Source organism: Malus sylvestris, chromosome 1 (genome assembly GCF_916048215.2).
Source record: "Malus sylvestris chromosome 1, drMalSylv7.2, whole genome shotgun sequence".
Classification (NCBI taxonomy): domain Eukaryota; kingdom Viridiplantae; phylum Streptophyta; class Magnoliopsida; order Rosales; family Rosaceae; genus Malus; species Malus sylvestris.
In genome coordinates, this window is record NC_062260.1 from 20,591,754 (window position 1) to 20,614,101 (window position 22,348).

Consider the following 22,348-nt stretch of genomic DNA (forward strand, 5'->3'; position numbering starts at 1 on the left):
TTTAAAAAAAAAAAGGAAACATATATATATATCTATGTATGTCTCGGTCCGACGCCCCAATCCTTCCCAATTCCTGCATCCAAATAGGCCCAAATGTTTCATCTTCTCAAAAAAACCCTAGCCCCCCTTCTCTCTCACTTTCTCGCAGTTCTTCAATGGAGTTTTGGGGTGTTGAAGTTAAGGCTGGAGAGCCTTTAAAGGTGGTGCCAGAGGAAAGCTATGTTATCCATTTGTCACAGGCAACTCTGGGCGAGTTAGAGAAGGGAGGTCATCAGTGTGTTATCCATGTCAAGGTTGGGGACCAGAAGCTTGTTTTGGCAAATCTCTCATCTGATAAAATGCCTCAGATTCCCTTTGACTTGGTCTTTGACAAAGAGTTCGAGCTCTCTCACAAAGCGGGAGTGTCCGCTTTTGTGGTTATCAAACTTACATTGCAAATGAATCCGACGAGGACCAGTCTGATTTTGATAGTGAATTAGAAGAGAATCTCCCACTGAATTTTACTCGCAATGGTAACATTATTGAAGCAAAGCCAGCTCCACCCAAGACTAATGCTGTCAAACCAGAATCTTCTGGAAAGCAGAAGGTTAAGATTGAAGAGCCAATCAAGGATGATGATGATTCTGATGACTCAGATGAAGATGATTCCGATGATGATGATGAAAGTTTTGATGAGGACATGCTTGGAGCTGATAGTACTGATGAAGATGGTGAGGACAATGAGGAAGTAGAGGACACCCCACGCCTAAGAAGGACTCCAATTCAAAGCCCTGGAGTTCTGCCTCAGCATCACTCTCCGTCCAGTTGCCAACTCCAAAGTCCTCTCTCTCTCTTCCTCTCTAGCTTTTCAGCTTCCCGTCGTTGTTCGTGCCATTGTTTATGAACAAATCCTCAGAAACAAACCATTGATTTCTAACAACAATTTTGACTTGGTTCTTCATTTGGGTTGTATCCAAAAAGGAGATGTTAATGCGGTGAGTTGGTAGTCCGAGAGGTCGAATTTTTCACCGGATGATGATGAGGTACCTGAGAGTGAGCCCAGATTGCGTTCCTCTGAGCAATGGCAAGAAACCAACCGTGAGAACCATATCCAAAAACGACGGGATTACAGACACCGTGACAACAAACAGTATAGTCACATCTCTAGAACCCACCAAACCCTTCAGATTCCGATCCCATACCTCCACCTCACCGTCAGGCTCTTGAAGCCCATCAAGCAACGGGTCTCTCCCTCTTCATCCACCTTGGCATCAAGGAAAGTGAGGACATCGTCAGGAACACCTTTAAACTTCCGGTAAACGGGACCAACGACGGCGGTGACCACGCCCTCCACCGTCCCGACCGTCGATCTGAGCGGCCCGGAGTTCTGCTTGGCGTAATCATACAGATTCGAAACGCACACCAGGGTCTGAATCGCCGCCACCCTCAGAAACCCTAGGTGCTTCAGTTCCCTTTCCTTCCCCGATGACTCCTCCACTCCCACCATCTCTCCACCTCCTTCTTCCTCACACCACACCCGCCGCCGACAATTCCCATTGGTCCCTGTCCCTCTCATCCGACCTCTACCGAATCGACGCCTGGGGTGGGCCCTACTTCACCGTCAATTCCTCCGGCAACGTTGCCGTCCGTCCTCACGGGAGGGCGACTCTGCCGCACCAGGAGATCGATCTGCTGAAGATTGTGAAGAAGGTTTCGGATCTGAAATCAGACTGTGGGCTCGGGTTGCAGCTACCGCTCATTGATCGCCTGCCCGATGTGCTCAAGAACAGGCTTGATCGCTCCAGGGCGCCTTCGATCTGGCGATCCGGTCCCACGACTACAGCTCCCACTACCAGGGCGTGTACCCGGTGAAATGCAACCAGGACCGGTTTGTCGTGGAGGACATTGTCAAAGTTTGGATCGCTGTTCCGGTTTGGACTGGAAGCCGGGTCGAAGCCGGAGCTCCTCTTGGCCATGAGCTGCTTATGCAAGGGTAACCCCGATGCCCTTCTCATCTGCAACGGATTCAAAGACTTGGAATACATTTCTCTGGCGCTGTTCGCTCGCAAGCTCGCCTTGAACACCGTGATTGTTCTCGAGCAAGAGGAGAAGCTCGATTTGGTTGTTAATTTGAGCCAGAAGCTCGGTGTTCGACCTGTGATTGGCGTCCGCGCTAAGCTCAAGACCAAGCATTCGGGCCATTTTGGTTCGATGTCCGGCGAGAAGGGGACTTGGTCAGCAGCCTGCCATGGCGAATGGAATAAGAGCAATAATGGGAAATAATTCTGTTATGAATAGAAGGATCGAAATGGCATCAATGGCTCGAGAACAAAGTATGCGTCATCATCGGAGCGGTGTCGTCTGGCGATGGTCGTCTTCGTCGTTGATGGGCCTGCAATTCCAATTGCAGATGAGTTGGCAGCCGAGTCTACTGAGTCAGAAGCACAAGAATGGCAACTCTTGCTACCTCAACAGCGTCCTCCGTGCTCCTCATTCTTCCTCCTCCTCCGTGCTCCTCCTTATTCCTCACCTCCTGGCGAGACCCGTGCTTTCCTTCTCACCCAAAACCCAAATTTATACAGGAAAAAATATATATTAAAAAAAAAAAATAATAATAAAAAAATATATAAATAAATAATAAATAAATAAATAAATAATATATATATAAAAGGATAGCGCATCTGGCACCAGCGAAAAAAAATAAAAAATTGAGTGGTAGTGCTAGTGCTAGCAAAAGAAGAAAAAATAATAAATAAAAAAAATGAGAAAGGATTAGTAGTGGTAGTGCTAGTCAAAAGAAAAAAAAAGTGTATAAATAAAAAAAAAAAAAAAGAAGGAGAATGGAATGGTGGTGTCGGCATGGGCATCATGTAAAAAAAAAAAATATATATATAAAATAATAATAAAAAAAAAAAAAAGAAAAAGAGAAAGGGTTATGGTGCGGTATGATTACGTTGGCCATCATCTAGTTGGTGGTGATGGTGTGAGCACCACAGAAAGCAAAAAAAAAAGAAAATATAATAATAATAATAATAATAAAAAAAAATATATATATAAAATAAATAAAAAAAGAAAAAAATGATGGTGCGGATTGCACCACTTAAAAAAAAAAATAATAAAAAATATATATATAAAAAAAAGCATTGAGAGAAATAGAAGTTCATTTTATTTATTTTTCTGGAAATTTTACATAAATTTGCATTATACATACCTTAAAAAAAAAAATCAAATCAAATCAAATTTACAAGAGGGGATCTTCAAGGACGATCAGGTGGCGCCTCACAACTCGGCGGAGCTCCAGGAAGAGGAGGCGCCGGAGGTTGATTGTTTGAAGCCTCAGCAGTCGGCAGAGCCCCAGAAGACGAAGGCAAATGCTGCTGGAACAAACCCACAAACCTCTGATGATCAAGTAAAATCTGACCATCAGATTCCTGCATCTGGTCAATCTTCATCTTCATGTTTGTTGCATAGCTATGTGCGAGCTTATGCAATTGTTTGTTCTCATACTTAAGCCCTCTAATCTCCTGTTTGAGATTCATCACCTCAGCTGCCAATGATTCAACTTGACGGGTTCGAGCAAATAGGTGTTGGGCCATATTAGACACAGAACCTGCACACTGCACACTGAGAGCCAGAGAATCCTTAACAGCCAACTCATCAAACCGTTTGGAAAGTAGTCTGTTATCTCTGGGAGTGACAAGGTTCCGGGCCACCACCGCAGCGGTCATATCATTCTTCACCACTGAATCCCCAACGGTAAGAGGACCAGTAGGGGATATGAAGGATGGGCGCCATATGTTGTCTGGAGAAAAAAGGACTGCCTCTTCACCAAGATTCAAGTCAAAACGACGGTCGGATGGTCCAGACATTTTCAAAGTGTTGAAGGAAGAAGAAATCGGACAAATCAAGATCTTAGAAGTGCAAGAAGGGAGTTTTCACAAGCGAAAATTCAAGTCTGTTTTGAAACGAACTGCATGCCTCTATAAAAAATCAGCACTCGACGGGATTTCAGAGATCGAAGAGGCGAGCTCAGAATTCGAAGAGGCCATTCAAAAATCGAAGAGGCAAGCTCAGAAATCGGAGAAGCATCTTGCTTTTCCAGACGTGTCGGCACCCGTCACACACAAACTCAGCTTTGCAGAAATCACGGGCAATTTGTCGAAGCGCCGATCCCAGATATCGAAGAGGCGCCAGTCTTTTTCAGCCTCGTCAACACCTGTCATATGCACACTCAACTTTGCGCAAATCACGGGCATTTTGTCAAAGATTTTCGATGAAGGAGAAAGCACGTGAAGTTTACTGTTCAATCACGCATTGGTTGCCGACACAAGTGAAAGAATAGTACCTCTACAGGTATCAAAGAACTTCCTATAACTGTCCACCTTCACCTTCCATAGCAAGGCAGACATACAGAACATTTCTTCATCTCCGAGAATGCCTTCCCAACAAAGCCTCTCGAGTCACCCAGTGTTCCTTATTCCTTGGGGTACCTCTGCAAGCCAATAACTCCAAAGCAAAAGTATCTCATATCACCAGGGTAGAAAGCAAGAGTATCTCATATCATGCATTATCCATGTCCTTTCCCTTGTCCTTGTTCTTACTTACAAAGACAAAGATAAAGAAAACAATATGCCGGAACCTCCACTCAAACTTGGGTAAGGAACCGACTGCTTGGAACCCTTCCCTGATTGCCTACCTAGCACTGTTCTCGAGTACTCGTCTCCCACTGCTGCTGTACTTCCAAAGAAGCTGCCACATCTGCCTGAAGAACAGATAAGGCAAGTGAAAATGATACCTTGCAGCATGTGGAGACAACGTGCAGAAGGAACATGCGGCCCGTACAGTCAACTCAGCAGAAGGAGTCCGAGCTGAGGAACTCAAGAAGATGCCACATCTGCCTGGAGAACAAATAAGGAAATGCGGCATGCACAATCAACTCAGCAGAAGGAGTCTGAGATGAGGAACTCGAGAAGATGCCACATCTGCCTGAGAAACAGATAAAGGAAATGAAAATGATACTTTGAAGCATGTGGAGACAAGTGCAACCAAGCACGTGCTGATTCATCCGCTACTTCTCCAAAATAAAAAATATCTCATATCATCAGAGTTGCAATCACTCTGGACGGTGAACTCGTTTTGACCCTCAAATTCTTGGGTCGACTCGCCAGGCGTTGCAGGCTGCACTTGCCAATTCACCACCCTTGAATCCAATCCTTAAAGATCAAGTCACCAACTGGAAGAAAAGCCCATCAATCTTGAAGATCATACCGCTGACCAAACTGCTCAGGTGTGAATTAGAAAGATTGAACAAAGCAACAAGTCGTCACCTTCACCTCGTGCCTGCTTGCCATATGTTCAAATCCACCTTCAAAATCAAGCCTCGACGGCCTTTGAGGAAATCACAAGTCCGGTTCAAGATCAAATGTCTACCACTCTTGAATCAAATCCAGTTCAAGATCAAAGCTGTGGAAAGTTAACAAAGCGCAAAAAACAAATACGTGCCGATTCATCCACTACCAAAGCCAAAGATCATCTACCACATGAACCTCCTTGTGGTCCAATTTCAACCTTCAAGATCAAGCCTCGACGGCCCTTGAAGAAATTTCAAACAAAGTTCAAGAACAAGCCTCAACGGCCCTTGAAGAAATCTCAAGCCCAATTCAAGATCAAGCCTCAACGGCCCTTGAAGAAATCTCCAGCCGAATTCAAGATCAAGCCTCGACGGCCCTTGGATCAACGTCTACAGTAAGGGACTTCAAAACGCATCTCCTACACGCGACAAGCACATGTACACGACGCAACTTGAAGTGGGGGCATTTGTAGACATCGAAATTTTGGTAAATAAATGTTGACCGATAAATCAAAGTTTCAACACTCATGTATTACATAAATTTTACACGTAGCGTGTGTCTACACAAAAAATCAAAATAAGTTGGAAAAGTCATCAAACAGGACACATGTCAACACCTGGCAGAAACGACTTATTTCATCTGGAATATTATATTCAAAATTAGGCCTTGGAAATTTCTATAAATAGAAGGCTAATTCATTCATTTGAGGACCAATTCATATTACACCTTGAAGCTCTGAAGCTCTGAAACTCCGAAGCTCTCAAGCATCCAGGTTCCCGAAGAATCAAGAAAGCGTTCTTCGTTTTTCGTTCATCGTTATTCCAAGATCAAGCCCCAACGGCCATTTGGATCAATAATCATCCACCAATTCAAGATCAAGCCCCGACGGCCCTTGAAGAAAGTGTTCTTCGTTCTTCGTTCATTGTTCATCCAAGATCAAGCCCCAACGGCCCTTTGGATCAACAATCATCCACCAATTCAAGATCAAGCCCCGACGGCCCTTGAAGAAAGTGTTCTTCGTTCTTCGTTCATCGCTCTTTCAAGATCAAGCCCCGACGGCCCTTGAAGAAAGTGTTCTTCATTCTTCGTTCTTCGTTCACTATTCAATTCAAGATCAAGCCCCGATGGCCCCTTGGATCAACAATCATCCACCTTCAAGATCAAGCCCCGACGGCCCTTGAAGAAAGTGTTCTTCGTTCTTCGTTCTTCGTTCATCATTCTTCCAAGATCAAGCCCCGACGGCCCCTTGGATCAACAATCATCCACTTTCAAGATCAAGCCCTGACGGCCCCTTGAAGAACTTCCACCAAATTCAAGATCAAAGCCCCGACGGCCTTTGAAGAAAGTGTTCTTCGTTCTTCGTTCATCGTTCTTCTAAGATCAAGCCCCGACGGCCCCTTGATCAACAACATCAACAAATCCACACGTCCAACCGTTCTTCAAGATCAAGCCCAAAAGCCCTTGGAGATCCGTTCATCACTGTTCTTCAAAGATCAAGCCCAAAAGCCCCTTTGAAGATCCGCTCAAATCCACCTTCAAGATCAAGTCCACGGCCCTTGAAGAACGTTCATCCTTAGATCAAGCCCAACGGCCTTTGGATCAACAAAACATCCATAAATCAATACCTTACGGAGATCGAATTAGAGGATCAAAATTGAGAGAGATTGTAACCCAAAATCATCAAATACGAATATTTGTTTGTGCACGTCGTTCTTGTCTCTTTCGTTTCAGGAATTTTCTGTGTTTACAAGATCAAGGATAGATTATGTGTTGAAAGTTGTATATATAGTACACAAAACAACACAAGAATTTTGGGATTTATTGATGATGATGATGATGATTGCAACCGAAGGTTATTTGTCTTATATATATTTATTAGAAATTATAATCTAACTGCTTTCAAATTAATGTCAGTTTGAATTTAACTTCTTTTGGCATTCTGGGCATATCGCCTAACTAGCAATGTTTAAATGTTTGAGGCCTGATAAATTATTTTGCATGTCGCCTAATTGGCAGTGTTGTTGTCAATTATGTAAATTCTATGATATAAATTTCGTGTATGGCTGTTACATTATATGCATGTTTATATTAAACTGCTTCCTATATAGAAAGGATGGAGATTCTTGTTTCCAGAAAGACACAGTGATAACAATTTTTATCATGTGGTTGCTGCAATTTTTATGTGGTCCATTTAAAGATCATATTCAGTGTGATTGCTGCAATTTTTATAATGTGTTTGCTGCAATTTTTATCATGTGTCTACTTTAAATGAAGAAAGGTGTCGGTTCATGCCAAGTGAAAACCAAAGTGGTGTACTGGATCCATACCAATTAATGAAAGAGTTCCTTTTATAGAAAGGAGATTTACCGAAATAGAGAAGTTTGGCATTTGAAATACACCAAATGGCATTGGATTTTTCTATTAAAAGGAATGTAATGGTTTGTTTGATTCTAATCAGACGCATCCATGAAGGTTTTCTTTATGAAAATATAGAATAAAAATGTTGATTTGAATTGGTATATCTCACAAGCAATGCATAATTTGCATTCTAAATGCAGACACGTTGTGAAAGAGCAAACTTCATATGGATCATTTGGTCCAAATGAATGAGCAGGTTTCAGAAGTTGTCTCTCTTCCATTGGTGTAGATATATGTGTAACCGCTAGTCTGAATAAGTTATCAATTGCTTGGAGACGCCATTCACCAAACTGGTAATCTATAACCATGGTGGGTCAGTTGGCAAGTTGTATATATCAAAGTGAATTTGATCTGTGAGTGATTTCATGGTGATCTGCAAGTGTCGTGGAAAATTGCCAATTGTGAAATGAATTTTGTGTTATTCTCACATGATCAATTCAACGTAACGATATGAGGAGCTGTGTTATTATGAGACAAAAATCTTTGCGGTATTGTTGACCCTAAAAACTACAAAGCCTACGTGGCGCGCAGGCCGAGTAATTAATAAGCTAACTACGTCTTTCGGTGAATGCGGGGCGTGCCAACTCGTCGGCCGAGCTCGGCCGAGGAGTAAATTTGTTGATGTTGCGTTGGGTCGCGCTACTGACTTCTGCGTCTTGCGATTACGGCCGAGAAAGGAACGCGTCTCGGCCTCTTGGGCTTTCGAACCTGAAGACAAGGTTACTATTCTTACGAAGTTCAATATCAAATTCGGCTTTCAATGTGCCGAATGTAATAACTGTAACACCTCACTTTGCCGAGAAGGCTGATGAGATGACCTCGACCAATAAGGATTTAGAAACCCTTCTCGACCGAGACTTGGATAGGTAATCAGCCATTCTCGCCGTAGTGCTGTTGATGCCAACAGAAGATACTGCGAGACCGACTAATTCTACGGTGACAGAGCTATCTATGCCGACTTAAGATATCACCGGTTGCTTCCACAGTGCTGTTGATGCCAACGGAAGATGTGTCAGCGAAAAAGAAAAAGGAAAAAAATCTCAAGTTGTTGAGAGTTTGCGCAGGGCAATTTTGTGTTGATTTGCAGGGGCTCTTAATGATGCATAGCCTCCCCTATTTATAGCACTGGATCTCCTTGAATCCGAATTAAAACCCTACTCGGACTAGGACTTCCTCTCCGGATCAACACCAACTCGACCAGTCCTATTTTCACTAGGATTGTGAACCTAGTCCTTAACCGAGCCGTATCCGCCTCTGGGTTGTTAATCCTGCCGAGACTCCCTATTGTACTAGGACTCGACTTGTCATTGCGTTTTGACCTAACCGGCCTAGGTTTGGAAGCCCACGAGCTGAACGATCCATGGCCTTCTTGTCGCAAGGCCTCCCGGGCCGAGAATGATTCTACACTCGGCCCAAACTATTATTTTGGGCCCAAACATTGCCCCCTCACTTCTGAGGTCCTCGGCCTGAATTCTTTGGCCGAGTTTCGGCCTTGAAGAAGCGAATTTAATACTCAGAACCCTAGTGCCCTATTTCCAAGGCGCATTTATTGAACACGATTACACGATCTTGATCCTGCTAACCAAACTCGTCACGTTGCGTCTTCTAACACGGCCAATCCCTAATAATGACGTCTAAGGCGTGCGGCTACCTGAACCGCCATGCCATCATGGTCTTGTTGCTGAACACCACCACGCCGCCTCGATCTACGAACCGTTCAGCATCGTGCAGACGCCAAACCGTCTTTCACCATAAATTTCGCCGTCACACGCAATCGTGTGTCCCCCGAAACACGAAACCCTTGGTTTTCCCAACTGGATTTTCTGAATGTTCATAATGATTAGCGAATTTTCGGTCGATTTTACCCCTCATTTCAAATTTCGAACGATTTTCCTTCCCTCCATCGTCCTATAAATACCGAAATCCTCTCATTTGTACCTTTACGCGTTCAAATTGTCTGATTTTCCTGCCATTGCTCTCTAGCGCATCTCTTTTTCCAGGTCTTCATCTTCAATTCCCCCAACCCAGAAAAACCCCTTTTCGCATTATCCTCTTACAATGGCCTCCTTTATCTCTAAGCTTTCCAGGGAATGTGATCAGTGCCAGAAAATTCTTGATCGGAGCACAATCAAAACCATACGGTTTGAAAGTGACATGAGTGCTTCTCACCAAATCTTGGGTCCTCTGTTTAAAGCGGCAATACCGTCGGCCATTACCGGACTTCTCCAGGAGCATTGCCTGTCGCCCTTACTCCAAGGGTTTGAATGGTCGAGATGGAATGCGGCGAAGCCTCAAGGCTCTTGGCCTTCGACCACTACAACCTGGGCAGCCTGGGTTGTTCGAATGGAAAAGCTCTTCGGTGAGCAATGGAAGACCCTTGGTATCTACGACGCTATCCTCCTCTCGTCTATGGACGTCGTTCTTGACAAGGAGCTTCTCCTAGCCGCCCTGTGTTTCTGGTGTTCAGCCACCAACACCATGGTTCTTCCTCTTGGTCCCATCGGTCCCACCATTCTTGATGTCACCGCTATTTTGGGCACCTCGGCAGCTGGATCCCCATCGATGCGGCCCTCTCTGGGTGCTCGTCGAATCTTGACCTGAAGACGCTTTTCGATCGATGGGCATTTGAGACGCTGAACCATGAAGGTCAAATCCCGTCGAAAGAAGACATTCAGAAGCTCCACAAGAACTTCTTCAATTACAACACCCTCTATCTCCATTTCGCCAGCCAAGGAGAAGAGGACATGCGAGAAGGAGAACATGAAGCTTTCCTCTTTTATTGGTACAACAAGTACATTTGTTGTACCAAGTCGAACAAATGTTTGGTCGAGAACATGCCGGTAGCCGATGCCTTGGCTAGTGGTCACGTCCTGTCACTTAGCTCCAACATTCTTGCCCATCTCTTCCGCTGCCTGGCCGAGACGACCCTTCACAAGATCGACCCACACCAGAATGGTCCCCTCTGGGTTTTCCAACTCTGGTTACATGTTTACTTCGCCTCCCTTCGACCGACAATAACCGATTTCTTGCCAACGGAAGCACTCGAACCTCAGCTTGCCTCCCGACCGACACCTCTTCACCAAGCCGAAGAGGTATTTAGGTACTTCTTCGCCCTTGATGACCTTTCCAACGACGAATTCCTGATATGTCGTCGTCGAGAGTATCCTTCCTCCATCAGGCTACCTACATCCATGTGGGGCGCGGACGAAGATGCCAACCTTCGTCAGTCCTAGGGGTCATTCGTGCTTACCCGCGACCTTCCTCTCGGCTGTGATGGGAAACGAGCGGGTTGGGAAGTGTACCATCCTAACTTCCTTGCTCGACAGCTTGGCTATCTCCAAGGCTGCCCGGTCCCCCTTCTCTCTTCCCGAACAATCCTAAGCCGCAGATGTGAACCCCGTTCCTCAGAGAAGGAATGCAATACCACCGCGAGGGAGTTCCAAGAGCGATGCCAAAAATTCCGCCTTCGGCCGGTCACCCCAGAAACCCTTTGTACTGACACCTTCGGTGATTGGTGGGAAGAGTATACCCAGGAGTTCTTTGGTGCTCCGTTCGAAGGTGTGTTGAACAAACTCTTCGGTGAACGACCTAAGAAGGCCTCGGCCCCCCAAGCTTAAGGTAACTGTTCATTTTTTTTTCTTTGCCGTCAACTTTGCACGTTGATTTGCCTTGCTGATTTGCCTTTATTCTCTCAGGTAATCGGTCATTGAGAAAAGTGAAGGTAGTTGCTGCGGCTATGGCCGAGAAAACATCGGTCGTGGCTAAGAAGGCAAAGACTGCTGGTCGAGCCGTGCTGAACAAACGGCCTCGCCAAGAGGCCGAGCCGGCTGTCGAACCTCCGCCGCCTGCCAAGCGAGTCAAACAGCTGGCAAAGAAAGGAACACGGGAGATCCACGTCATCTCCAGTCAAACTACGGGGGCGACGACTCCTAGTGTTTCCCCTTCTCCCACCGTCGGCCAACCCTTGGTCGAGAAACAGCCAACTCCGGCCGCAGAGACAGTTCAAACACGGCCTGTTCCTGGGGCCGGTACACCAGTTGTACCCTCATCTGTCGAGGCTGCACCAATCCTGGACAAGGCGGTATCTGCGACCGAGGGAACTTCCCCTGTAAATTCAAAGCCCTCGGTCTTCGTTCTGGAAGAGAGCGAGGGGAGCGACGAGGCTCCGCTGGCAACTCGCCCTCATACTCGCCGACAACCTCCTCCAATATCCGAGATGGCTGTTCAAACAGACCCCTCCACGGCTGACCGTGGTAAACGCCCGGTCGAGGAACCAACAGCGGTGGCCGAACCCCCTGCTCCTCCTCAGGACCAGGACGTCCCTTCTTCGTCCGAAGCAGCCGTCCCAGTCGGCCCATCTACAGTCGACCGTGGCAAACGACCGGCCGATGAGCCAGAGGCAACGGCGGAAATGCCCGTTCATCCTCAAGACCAAGACCTCCACATTCCTCCGCAAGAGGCTACTTCGGCCTTCGTAAGTACCCTCTACCGTCTTTCCTTGATTACTTTTTTGCTTTAGAATTCTAAACGAGGAAAATACTAAATGTCAGGTGCCTATACACTCTTTTCATCGAAAATTCTACGCGCCGAGGGGCGTTATCTATATTTCTTGGCCGCCTCAGTGGCCATCGAACGTAGATAACCTCCATCGGCCGCGTGAACTGAGAAGCAATCTAAGACACTGGGCTCGGCCATTGAGTTCTTTAGGTTCGAGCAACGATCTTGGAGACATGGCCGAGGTCTCCTCTCGGTAGGTTAAAAGAAACGAAACCTTCTTGCTCTTTTTCGTGACTTCCTTGGAGCTTAACCTGATTTGTGTGTGCAGGCTTCGTGGGAGATCGAATTCAAAGCTCTTTTATCCAGCACCACTAGAGGGGCTGGTCCTTCGGCCGCCGCAACCGAAACTGCTGATTTAACTGCTCTGACCCGGCTGCAAGAAGTCATATCGCTTTCGGCGTCGCAAGTTCTTGAGCGCAAAGGTCTTGATCTGCTGGGCGAATGTCTAAACGACCTTGGAGCCGATGGTCAGCTGAGCGGCGAGGCTGTCGTTCAGGCGTTAACTGCCTTGGAGCGGGTTCGAGAAACTTTCAATGTTTCCGAGAATGCTCTGAGGTCCGAACAAGACCTGCAGGCTGCCATGGCCGTTCAAGATACTCTCCGTCTGAAGGTTGACGCTTTGAAGGCTAAAGGGGAGGTCTTGGCCGACCTCGACTGTCAAATGGCCGAATTGTCAAAACGAAGATCGGCCATTGTTTCCGATCTTGCCAAGGACTTCGAGTCGGGCGGCAAGGCTTGCTTAACTGAGTATACGGCGAATGCAAAACGGGTCGAGCAGTTGAAGCTGGAGAAGAAGAACCGGCAGGCCCAGGTCATCATGGGCGAAGTACGGTGGTTGGAGCTGAAGGCCCTGCTCGGCACTCTTCTACCCTCTTCACCCTAAATGTATTTGAATGTAAACCGATCGACCTACTCATTTTGTAAATGCTTATCAATCTTAATGGACTGGTTTTCTATTCCCTCATTTCCCATGTGACTGGATAGTATTTCTTTAAAAACTTTCCATTGATTGGTAATCTGTGGACTACACCGGTCCAGTCTTTAAGATGATACGCCCCTTTGCCGTATACTTTATGCACAACGAACGGCCCTTTCCAATTCGGCGACCACTTGCTGAACCTAGGATCCTTAAGTCCTACGGGCAACACCATTTGCCACACTAATTCACCCTCGCTGAATGTTTTCTGTCGCACCTTCTGATTATAGGCTCGCTCGGCAATCCGTTTTTGTGCCACCAGTAAGTTATAAGCGTCAAGTCGCACTTCTTCCAAATCTTCGAGTTCCTGTCTCATGGACTGATTATATTCGGCGCTAACCAAACTACTTTGTTCGATTAATCGCAACGAATTTATGCTTAACTCGACTGGTAACATTGCATCGTGTCCGTAGGTTAATGCGTACGGGGTTGTCGCAGTCGCCGATCGGGGCGATGTTCGATATGCCCATAATGCCTCATTCAACTTCAAATGCCACATGCCAGGCCTTTCTTTTATTATTTTTTCGAGGATGCCGATCAACACTTTATTACTTGCCTCGGCCTGCCTATTCGCTTGTGGATAATACGGTGTAGACTGTTCGAGCTGAATTTTCAAATTTGCCGTATACTCTTTAAACCTCTCGGCTGTGAAGATTGTTCCATTGTCAGTTATGATTGTTTCTGGTACGCCAAATCTGGTCACAATGTGTTCCTCCACGAAGTCGCAAACTTCTTTAGATGTTAGTTCGGCATATGATTTCGCTTCGACCCACTTAGTAAAGTAATCGGTTGCGACTATTATCCATGCGTGCTTAGCAGCTCCAGAAGATGGCGTGATTTTACCGATTACGTCCATGGCCCATCCTCTAAACGGCCATGGCTTTATGACCGAATGCAATGATTCGGCCAGGACCCTTTGTATAGGCCCGTGGATTTGGCATTGTACACATCCTCGTGCAAACTCGATACAATCCTTTAGTATCCTTGGCCAAAAATAGCCGTGCCGTCGAAGTAGCCATCGCATTTTCCGTCTGGATTGATGAGCTCTGCATACCCCTTCATGGACTTCTGTAATCGCCCGAGCACTCTCTTGAGGGCCGAGGCATAACAATAACAAACCATCTTCGCCTTTTCGGTATAAGTCATTCTGATACATGACATAGTTCGTGGCGTGAACTCTTGTCTTGCGATCGTGTTTATCATTGGGATTGTCAAGGTACTGCATAATGGGCTTTCTCCAATCATCTGGTATTGCCTCGACGGCACAAACGTCCACAAGGTCGTCTCGATCTAACAACGAAGGTAAGGACATGACTCTTGTACGTATCACGTTGTCGCGCTGGAGGACTTGTTGGTTAACCAAGGCCGGGTATAGCTGTCGCAACACGGGTATTTCTCGGCCTAGCTTGCCCCCCAAGAGTTGTGCGCCGGAGGTAATTTGAGCCAATTCGTCTGCGTCGGTATTATGACTCCGGGAAATATGTTTAAATGTAATACCGTCGAAGGATTCAGCTAAATAGCTGACGATCATGTGGTAAGGCGCCATGGTACAACTCATGCAACGAAAAGAACCATTAAGTTGGTTAATCACAAGTTCGGAGTCGCCGAGGACGAGGGCGCGGGTCGTCCGCAGATCATGAAGGATTCCAAGACCGATGATTAGGGCTTCATATTCGGCCTGATTGTTGGTGCATTCAAAATCCAACGTAAGCGAAAAATACCAGCGATCGTGGTTTGGGGATTGAATGACAATTCCTACACCCGCCGAGTATGACGTACTAGAGCCGTCAAAGTACATCGTCCAATGGTTGTCGCGTGTCGCAACCATGCCGATTTCGACATCGGCATCCCCAAAACCGTAGGGGGAAGGGTGCTGAGCAAGGAAGTCGGCCATCGCCTGGCCTTTGACAGCTTTCTGAGGCACGTATTGCAAGCTAAATTCGGACAACGCCATCGTCCACTTCCCAATTCGGCCTTTTACGATTGGTCGGGTAAGCATGTACCGGATCACGTCGGTCTGAGCAATGACTTGGGTGACCGACGAGAGCATGTAATGCCGAAGCTTGGATGCGGCGAAAAATACGGCCAGGCACAGCTTCTCGACGGTGGGATAATTGATCTCTGGGTGACTGAGATTGCGACTGAGATAAAAAATAGCATGCTCTCGACCGGCGTCGTTGTCTTGTGCGAGGAGGCAGCCGATGGAATCTTCGACCGCCGAGATATAGAGTTTAAGAGGTCTACCGCGCCGAGGAGGAACCAGGACATGTGGTTTCGTGAGGGCAACTTTGATTTGCGTAAACGCCGCCTGATGCTCGTCGTTCCACATGAATTTATCCGAGTCCTTGAGTTTCAAAAGCGTGGAGAACGCTTTCATTTTACCTGCCAAGTTAGCAATAAATCGGCGGAGGAAATTGATCTGACCGAGTAAGGACTGGAGTTGTTTCTTCGTCGTTGGGGGTGGGGCATTGATGATTGCGCATGCCTTATTCGCATCGACTTCAATCCCACGGTGATGCACGAGGAAACCAAGGAAATTTCCGGCCGACACGCCGAAGGCACATTTGGCAGGATTCATCTTGAGGTTGTGCTGACGCATGCGGAGAAAAGCCTGTCGGAGGTCGTCCAGATGTGTATGTCGGTGTTTAGATTTGATGACAACATCGTCGATGTAAACTTCGACGATGGTTCCAATTAAATCGTGGAAGATGGTGTTCATCGCCCGTTGGTATGTGGCGCCGGCATTTTTGAGACCGAATGGCATAACAACCCATTCGTAAATGCCGAGTGCCCCCGGGCAACGGAAATCAGTTTTGTGCACATCGGCCTCGGCAATGAATATTTGGTTGTACCCGGCATGTCCATCCATAAAGGATAAGATCACATGATTCACCGCGACATTGATTAACAGATCTGAAATCGGCATTGTATACTCATCTTTGGGAGTTGCCAGATTCAGATTTCTAAAATCTATGCAGATGCACAGTGCACCATTTTTCTTTAAAACAGGAACAATATTCGCCAACCATTCAATATATCGAGCTGTCCGAATGAACTCGGCTTTCAAAAGCCGAACCAGTTCGTCCTTGATGCTGAGTTGCACTTCGGTCGAGAATCGACGTGGTGGCTGACGGAAAGGTTTACATCCGGGCTTAATACGTAACTCATGCTCGACAAGAGTACGATCTAAGCCGGGCATTTCATGGTAGCTTCAAGCAAAACAATCTTTGAACTCCGTAAGCAAGGCACGAAGCTCGTCTTTCATTTGTTGGGGAAGCAAAGCACTAATAAACAAAGGCCGTGGGTCATCGGCTGTCCCAACATTAATCTCTTCCAGGGGATCCTTAACTTGGGGCCGATGGTCTTCGAGCTCGGCCGGGGCGGCTTGAATTTTATCAATAGATAAGATAGGACCATTATCTCATTCGGCAAGGAACTCGACGAGGTTAACGCCCGAATTTGGGTGTTTAGATATAGTATACCAATGGGCCAGTAGTCGTTCCATAGTAGATGAAATCGCGGCCCTACGTGTTTCCCGATTGGTGTCAAACATCGGCTTCGGGGAGGAAGTTGGCTAATCCGAGTCTCGTCGAATCCTGGTGGACAGTCTCGGCGCCAACCTCGATAGCTTTCTGTACAGAAATCCGAGTCGGCCGTCCTTCATCATTGAAGCCTTGCAAAGTAATGTAGCCGACGTGGTCATCATAATACCGTGCTTGGATCATGTTAGCTTCGAAGGGCTGGTTATCGACCGGGTGAACAGTGACCGATTTGCCGTCCCAAAAAACAAGCACTTGATACAATGAGGAAGGAATACAGCTGGTTTGATGAATCCAATCTCGACCGAACAGGGCATTATACTGGGTTTTGGAATCAACCACGAAAAAGGCGGTCATGTGAGTGCGACCGGTAATATTCACAGTTAACGGAAGTACACCTTTGGTTTGGGATTTGTCGCCGACGAAACTACTCATTGTGATCCCTGACGGAATAAGTTCGTCATTCGAGCGACGTAAGGCCTTCATGATGTTCAGAGGCATGATATTGATGGTAACGCCACAGTCGACAAAAACTTTAGAAACAAGATATCCCTCGATGTGGGCCGTCACATACAATGGCTTTAAATGGTGAAGTGTGGCCGATGATGAACGAGGAAACAATTCGGCCAAAGCGGCCTTTAGACTATCATCTTTCGTTGTTGACTCAACTTCAGCAACAGATACAAAATCCACATGGCCGGCTTCCTCGGCGACTATATCGCCATCGAGGAAATTCAGTTGAGTAATTTCCATGTTATCCAGGACTGACGGGCCCATCGGGGTAGGACCCTCATCGCTAGCCTCATCTCTCGTTTGGTCGGCGACTGCGGACTCCGTTTTTGTCAAATTTGGACAAAAAGACTATTATGTTCCTTCTTCAATGGTTTGATCTTGCGGTGCTGCTTCGGCAGCTTGTTGGTTCTGCGTGACTGCCTCATGTGAGGTTGAGATCGACAGTGTGCTTGGGGTCAAGACCTGCACCTGCTCCTAGTAGTGTAGCCGGGCATATATGGTGTCGAGATAAGCATCCAAACGTGCAACACGTGCTATTTCATCAGTCGTGAGGTCGAAGAGAGAAACCGCCGAAAATACTTTGAAGTGATATCATAAATACTGAAGATCCTCCATTGAGAAAAGAAGGTCGGCCGCATCGATATCAGTGTATGGGTCGACTTCAAATCCAAGGACACGGGCTTCTCGTATGTGTTGGAACCTTGCTTTCAATCCTGGGTCAAAGGTCTTCTGGATGATGCGCTCGGCATCAGGACAAGTCAGGACTAGATCAATGGTGTCCTGGCATGCCTTCGGCAAACCATACAGATCGTTGGCCGAATGTTTCTTATGAAATTCTCGCATATATTCCAAAGCCTCCCCAAGGAATGGTGGATGCAAATTCCGTCGAATTTTAATAAAAGGTTCTTGTATAGCTGGCGGGGCTAATTTGCTTTCGGCCTCTTGCCTGAAATGCTCGAGGTGTGCCTTCATCTCCCCTGGGCGAAGAAGAAGTGTGATCCGTTTATCAGCCTCTTCGAACGTGGTTTCGACATCTTGGTCGACCAACCGTCTCCCTTGAACCAACTCTGTCATAATAGCTGGAGATGTTCGTTCATCATCAGTAGCAATTGTGTCATTCGACCGCTATTTAGGGACTGAAGTTTCTTGGACCGCCCGTCGACGGGCCATGCAATCTATCCTTTGGTGCCGGCGTTTCTGGGATTTGGACAACGCGTTGTAGACGCCTTTCGAAGAATGATATGTGTACCAACGTTGATCTTTAGGCTCGGGAGGTTTGAAGGTTTTTTGACTCCGCGATGATTCCGAACTGCTAGAATTACGTTTATAGTAGTCCTCGTCATAAAATGAAGTGCCAAAATCGAGGCGCCGCCTGACTGAGGGTGTTTCTTCCATCCTCACTTTTGGACCGAGCCTATAAAAAACCCCTTGATGTTGGCCTACGCTGGCTCCTTTTTGCTGGGTTGCAGTCGTAGGTCGTTCTGTGATAAGCGAAGAGGGTTTCTCCTCTGGCTCACTGCCAACCTTTGCTCTACATTTACTGCACAAAACCACCGTCCCACTGTCTTCATCGGTGCTATAATCCATCATAGGTTTAACAATAGCGGGTCCCGTTAAAGCTGTAGGCGGTTCGTTCGAACGAAATCGGCCATGAAACGTGGCCGAGAATCCTGAGTCCGAAAGCTTTGCGTCGCAACAACTTCGGCCTTCCCTTTTCCTTTATCCTTAGGTAGGTACGCATCAACCATATTTACGGTTGCTATGGGGAACGGATCAGCGTCAACACTCATCTTTTTCTCTGGAAATTTCAGTTTGCCATTATCAATCCAGCTTTGGACGTTGTCTCGAAACACGACACAATTGTTTGTTGTATGTTTACTTGAATTGTGGTATTTGCAAAACACCTTTCCTTTAAGCTCTTCGGCCTTGGGAATGTTGTGACCAGGCAGTTTGATGATCCTTGCTGATAACAGTTGATAAAAAATTACTTCGGCCTTTGTAATATCAAAAGTATACACTTTTGACGGTTTCGATGTTCCTTCAGTGGCCGAACGGCTTTTGACTTCCCTAGAGTCAACTTGAGTCAATGCCTTGCAAACGTATGGCTTATCTATTACTATCTCAGCTGCATCCACACTAACGCATTCATCCTCGGTTGATGCATAATTGACAGTAGGATTCTTGTAAATCGTCCCCCGAGATGGAGTTTTCGAAATCTTTTCCTCGCGGAGCAAATAATCATACTGTTCGACATGTTGGGCTAATTCGTACATATCCCGAAAGTTTGTCCCCAAGAATTTCTTTTTGTATTCGACGTCGAGGCCGTTCAAAGCAAGCCTGACGAATTCGACTTCGGGTAAAAGCACTCGGCACCAATTCCTGGATGATTTGAACCTGGTAAGATAATCCATTGGTGACTCATCAGATGCCTGAGCCATCCTTGCTAATGAAGAAACCGACACCTCCATCCCTGGCCGATAAAACTGCTCGTGGAATTTCTCGACCAACTCCTCCCAATTTTGGACGGAATTAGGAGGGAGATTGATATACCAAGCAAATGCCGAGCCGGTCAATGAGAAGTTGAACAGCAGTAACTTATGGAAATCACTATTAACATCTCCGCATTGTGCGGTGAAACGAGCCACGTGCTCCAACGAAGACAGGGACGATTCACCGGCAAAAAGGCTAAAATCTGGGATCTTGAAACCTTTCGGGTATCCGAAGGTTTCCACGTAGGCCGGGTACGGATGGATAAACTTAGGAAACTTCGGCCCTTTCTTCATGGCCGAGTCGATCATCCGCTGAACTTCGGTCATATTAACAGGTGTTGCTTCGACCCTCTGGTCGATTCCGTCTGACCTACTATTCGACCCTCCTCTTTTTTCCAAGTCAATTGGTTTGAGCCGAGCAGGAATTGGCTCGGCCTGTACAATTGGTAACGGATTATTTCTTGGTGGCAAGCGCTGGAGAAGATCGAAAGGCCTGCTGTCACTGACTTTACTAACCAGCATTTCGAGCAATTTGGTTTGTTGCTCATTGGAACTGAGTATCACGTCATGTAGCTTGTCAATGCCTCGACTAAACGTCTGCTCGACTGACCGAGACTGCTCGTCGAGTCGCTTTCGAAGAAACGACCTTGTTGGTGGGTCGGATCCTTCACCGCCATCCTCGTCGCAATCCTCCACTATCCCTTCATTGAGAACGCAGGTGTTCCTGTTAGGGATTTCTAGACTGCGGAGTTGACCGCCGAGATTAACTTCCCTCTCTCGGTGAGTCGCGCTTGTGGACTCAGGTGTCAAGGCGCTAAGGGGATTCTGCGCCTGTGGCACACTTTGTCCTGTGTTCTGAATCGGCAAATCGGCTGTTGACTTTCCCATAGCTATTTTTTTTACCGATCATGTTTCAATTGGCATGAACTTCGTAGTTTAGCACTGGGTCCCACTGGGCGTGCCAAAATGTTGACCCTAAAAACTACAAAGCCTACGTGGCGCGCAGGCCGAGTAATTAATAAGCTAACTACGTCCTTCGGTGAATGCGGGGCGTGCCAACTCGTCGGCTGAGCTCAGCCGAGGAGTAAATTTGTTGATGTTGCGTTGGGTCGCGCTACTGACTTCTGCGTCTTGCGATTGCGGCCGAGAAAGGAACGCCTCTCGGCCTCTTGGGCTCTCAAACCTGAAGATAAGGTTACTATTCTTACGAAGTTCAATATCAAATTCGGCTTTCAATGTGCCGAATGTAATAACTGTAACACCTCACTTTACCGAGAAGGCTGATGAGATGACCTCGACCAATAAGGATTTAGAAACCCTTCTCAACCGAGACTTGGATAGGTAATCAGCCGTTCTCGCCGCAGTGCTGTTGATGCCAACGGAAGATACTGCGAGACCGACTAATTCTACGGTGACAGAGCTATCTATGCCGACTTAAGATATCACCGGTTGCTTCCACAGTGCTGTTGATGCCAACGGAAGATGTGTCAGCGAAAAAGAAAAAGGAAAAAAATCTCAAGTTGTTGAGAGTTTGCGCAGGGCAATTTTGTGTTGATTTGCAGGGGCTCTTAATGATGCATAGCCTCCCCTATTTATAGCACTGGATCTCCTTGAATCCGAATTAAAACCCTACTCGGACTAGGACTTCCTCTCCGGATCAACACCAACTCGACCAGTCCTATTTTCACTAGGATTGTGAACCTAGTCCTTAACCGAGCCGTATCCGCCTCTGGGTTGTTAATCCTGCCGAGACTCCCTATTGTACTAGGACTCGACTTGTCATTGCGTTTTGACCTAACTGGCCTAGGTTTGGAAGCCCACGAGCTGAACGATCCATGGCCTTCTTGTCGCAAGGCCTCCCAGGCCGAGAATGATTCTACACTCAGCCCAAACTATTATTTTGGGCCCAAACAGGTATGCATTTCCAATATGCGCAAGAGGCATGTTGGATTCTCAAATACATAATTATATGAACACGCATGCTGGTCAAGTTTTGTCTTTGGACAAATTATAAGGATTAGCTAATTAACATCAATGAAGGTATTACTTTGACAACTACCGTAAATTATGAAAGTCATAATTTCACCCTACATGTTAGTCATGATGATCGAGTTACCTGCAAGCAAGGGTTAATCATTTCAGAGTGAAAGTATCGAAGTTCAAAGGTTGACGGCAAAGTGCCAATACGTGCTTATACAAATAAGGCTAATGAGGCTTCAAATTCTGGAAGTGAAGATAGACAAAGAACCTATCTTTCTCATTTTCTTCTTAAAGTAGAAAATGTGATCGATTTAATGATAGCATTACAAGAAACTACAATTATGAAAGAATTGTAGGGGTTGGTTAAAAGTAATTTGCCAATTGAACGACATTTAAGATGTCATCTCTTGTAGTGAGTAATTGTTTAAGGTATGACAAGGTTAGAGATCTTCTTACAAATACCTTAAATGTGGGGGAGTTTATCCAAGTGCTTAGTGTTAGCAAATTACTTAATGAAGTCCTAATATAATTTTGAGGACTTGACAA

General features: G+C 46.4%; 1 protein-coding gene and 2 pseudogenes across 2 annotated transcripts in view; all 3 read left to right on the forward strand.

Moving 5' to 3' along the window:
* The window catches only part of LOC126600272 (protein MAEA homolog), a 54,544-nt gene that overhangs the window by 22,556 nt on the left and 9,640 nt on the right, over positions 1-22,348 (forward strand). The window lies entirely within an intron of this gene.
* On the forward strand, positions 117-801 carry LOC126628628 (histone deacetylase HDT1-like; annotated as a pseudogene).
* LOC126628635 (arginine decarboxylase 2-like) lies at positions 1,465-2,262 on the forward strand (annotated as a pseudogene).